Source organism: Castor canadensis, chromosome 12, assembly GCF_047511655.1.
Source record: "Castor canadensis chromosome 12, mCasCan1.hap1v2, whole genome shotgun sequence".
In the NCBI taxonomy this organism is placed as follows: domain Eukaryota; kingdom Metazoa; phylum Chordata; class Mammalia; order Rodentia; family Castoridae; genus Castor; species Castor canadensis.
Window position 1 is genome coordinate 113653836 of NC_133397.1, and position 3826 is coordinate 113657661.

A 3826-nucleotide genomic window follows, 5' to 3' on the forward strand; every position below is an offset into this window, starting at 1 on the left:
ATGAAAATTAGGTGATGGTGAGAGAGATGGGGATTTAGGGACGCTCAGTTATTAGACAAAGTCTCCAAGGACACAGAAAAAGCGTGATATGCAGCTCCTTGTTGGGTATGATACAAAATCCCCTTGCTGTGCCCTGGGTCTGGTGGAGACACATATTACAGAGCTACTGACAATGTATTCCACGGAGCCTTCCTGAGTGGCACATCTCAAATTCCACCCACCTGTAAAAGCGGGTACGACCATAACTTCGTTAATATTAGTGTGTTTCAGTTGGACAAAGTGGTAGGTTTAGATTTTTTCTGGTGTGTTTAGTGCATACAGTCTGTTGGACAATGCACTACCTTCTGAGATTTCACAAACTACCTCTGTGAGCCCGTGGCTAGCCAGAGCAGCTTTTGAGAAACAATCTCTCAAAACAGCTGCAAATTAGCAGGAAAAAAAAAAAGTAGATTTCTGGCCAGGTGCAGTGGTTTACACCTGTAATCCCATCTACTTGGGAGGCAGAGATTAGGAAGATGAGGTTTGAGGTCAGTCCAGGCAAAATATTATTGCCACAACCCCCCAGTTCAACAAATAAGGTGGACATAGTAGTGCACAACTGTAATTCCAGTTACACAGGAGGCATAGGTAGGAAGGTCATGGTTGAAGGCTGGCCTGAGTTAAAAGCACCATCCCTATGTGAAAAATAACCTAAAAGCAAAAAGGGCTTTCATGGTAGTGCACTTGCCTAGTAAGTAAGTGCAGGGCGGTGAGTTCAATCCCCAGTATTGCCAAAGGAAAAAAAAAAAAGCACGTCTGCAAATATTTGTGTTTACGTGTGTAGCCTAAGTATAAAAATACTTTCATGATATTTTAAAATTGTGAGCTCCTCTAACCAATCAACAAATTAATTGTTATTGAGCATGTTCTGTGTGCCAAGTCATACAGGAAAAAATTGTGACTTGATACCTCCCCAGAAATTGCTTGAATGGGGGCAAAAAAAAATTGGTATATTTAAAATTAGTCAGTGAGTAGTCAAAAGTTAAACCAAGTGTACAAGTTTAGTGAAAGGAAATTTCAGCACAGACAGGGCACTCGGGAATTGTATATGTTCACTGTAACTGTTCAGTCAACACTGAATGCACAATGTCGAACTCTGGAAAAGGTCCAAGGACTTGGAGGTGTGGCTCAGGCGGTAGAGCTCCAGCTTTGTGAGTGTGAAGCCCTGAGTTCAAACCCCAGTCCCACCAAAAAAAAAAAAATTATCTGATGAAGGGGCACATAGACAAGAGTATTTCCAGACTCTGGTGGCCTACGCCTGTAATCCTAACTACTTAGGAGACAGAGATCAGGAGGATCACAGTTCAAAGTCAGCAAGCAAATAGTTCACTAGACCCCATCTAGAAAAAATGCCTCACAAAAAAAGGGCTAGTGGAGTGGCTCAAGGTGTAGGTCCTGAATTCAAATCTCCCAGTACGGCAAAAAAAAAAAAAAATGTCCAAGCACTATTTTGTAAATGGTGCTGGCTCTGAATTTCCTTACTGGGTACCTTGACCTTGGCAATTAAACTTTCTGTAAGTGGTAGCTCTTGTGAGAAAATAACAGAGTATGAAAAGGGAAAGGACAGATCCCCAAAAGCATGCTTTCAGGTGAGTGTTAGGCTAGAAAGTAAACCGTGGGTCTGTCTTTGGATCTCAGTGGCAGATGCTTCTTCCTCTGGGACAACTGTTGACATAATGCTTTGCCTGAGTGAATAGAGGAGAGAGCAGACCTCCACTTCAGGCATAGAGGGAGGTTTCTGGTGAAGTGGACAGGTGTCTGTGAGGGATTACAAAGCCAGCTCTGTGTGGGTTAAGCTGCTTGGTAGAGGAGGGACTTGACTGAGACACGGGAGAATAAATTCTTTTCAGCATCTCACCCCCACCATCTTTGTGTGCAAATGACCATCGTTCTGGACCACTTCTACAGCCCAGGGCTCACCTGGGCCCACTCTGGTTCTGCACTCAGCAGTGTGAGTCATCTTTCTAAAGACCACAATTCCCAACGTAAGATCCTGTGTGGGGTGGCCTCTGTTACCACTCCATCCTCACATTGCTCCACATCCAACCACTGGCCGTCTTTCTGTCCCCACATAGTCCTTGAACTCCACCCAGTTCAGGGCAATTGTTCGCCACACTCATCACCACTCAATCTCCTCCTCATGCTTCAGTGTCAGCTCTAGGCCATCTTCTCAGGAAAGCCCCCCTGACCAGACTGAAGGTCCCTGGTATAGGCTCTTACTCCTCCATCAATGATCGTCTCCCTCACTGCACTTGCCACAAATACAATTTCATATTATTTGACTTAAATTTTAGTGCATTTGATTCCTGTCTATCTCATGCTAAGTTTCAAAAGTTCAGGCAGATGCATCTGGTTAGTCATTTTATGCACAGTTCTTCAATGCCGGGCATGTAATTGCCTTGCAAAAATTTCTCTTTTTCTTTTTTTTTTCAGTAGTGGGGATTGAACCCCAGGACTCAAACATGCTAGCGAAGTGTTCTACACACACACGCACACACACTTAAAAAAATTTTTTTTTATATTTTGTTTATTTATTTTTGCAATACTGGGGTTTGAACTCAGGGCCTATACCTTGAGCCACTCTGCCAGCCCTTTTTCTGTGATGAGTGTTTTCGAGATAGGATCTCGCAAACTATTTACCTGGGCTGGCTTTGAACCATGATCCTCCTGTTCTCTGCCTCCTGAATAGCTAGGATTACAGGCATGAGCCACCAGCGTCCAGAAGATTATTTTGTCTTTGAGACAGGTCTCAAAAACCTGGGCTGGCCTCAAACTTGCAGTTCTCCTGCCTCTGCCTTTCAAGTAGCTAGGATGGCAGGTGTACACCAACATACACAGCAACACAAAAAATTTTTGTTGTGTAAATGACCAAACATAATCTGTAGGAATATTTCCCTACATCCTATAAAATCAAAGTAAAAAACTAACTGAATTTAGAAAACAATTTATACCATTTCATCCAAACCTCTCTCTTACAGCTTTGCATATAAAAGACCTCCAGCAAATCCTATAGTGGAAGAAGCCTTCCACTCATTTGGTCAAGGATGTAAACCAGGGTTCCCCCACCAGCCTGCTCCAAGCAGCATTTCTATCCACGGTAGACCCTCTGGATGTCCATGCTAGTACTGTGTCTACAAGCAGTAAGTGGCAGGAGGAGCTGTAAATGTTTCCTAGGAGGAATTTCCCAGGAGTTCAGCACCCTGGGAATCCAGGCCAGCCTGGGATTTAAGATTTTAACAGGTAGCCACAAGTGCAAACAAGCTCTACAAATGAGAGCTGCAGCATGGGCTGGTGACGGGCTCTGCTCAGCAAGGTGTGCAGCCTAGCAAACACTTGCTCAGTGAATGAATGGAGGGGAGGGTAGTTGGGGTAATAACCCCTTAGCTAGCAGTCTCATCTTTTCTTTTCTTTTTTTTTTTTTTTGGCCATGTTGGGGTTTGAACTCTGGGCCTCCCACTTGCTGGGCAGGTACTCTATTACTTAATAAGCCATCCTGCTAGCACTTTTTGTGATGGGTATTTTCGAGATAGTATCTTGTGAAGCTATTTACTTTGAACCTTAATCCTCCAGATCTCTGCCTCCTGAGTAGCTAGGATTATAGGCATGAGCCACCAGCCCATCTTTTCCGAGAAAAAAAATTGTATGGTTAGATCTAAAATTCAAGTGTGGATGGGAGACCTTTAAGCTTTGATAGCTAATGTGTTGTTATTTAAACTGCCTAGGTGGTGAAGACTGTGGTATGGTAAAGCTGTAGTTTCAAAGGCATTTACCCAGTAACTGGATCTTA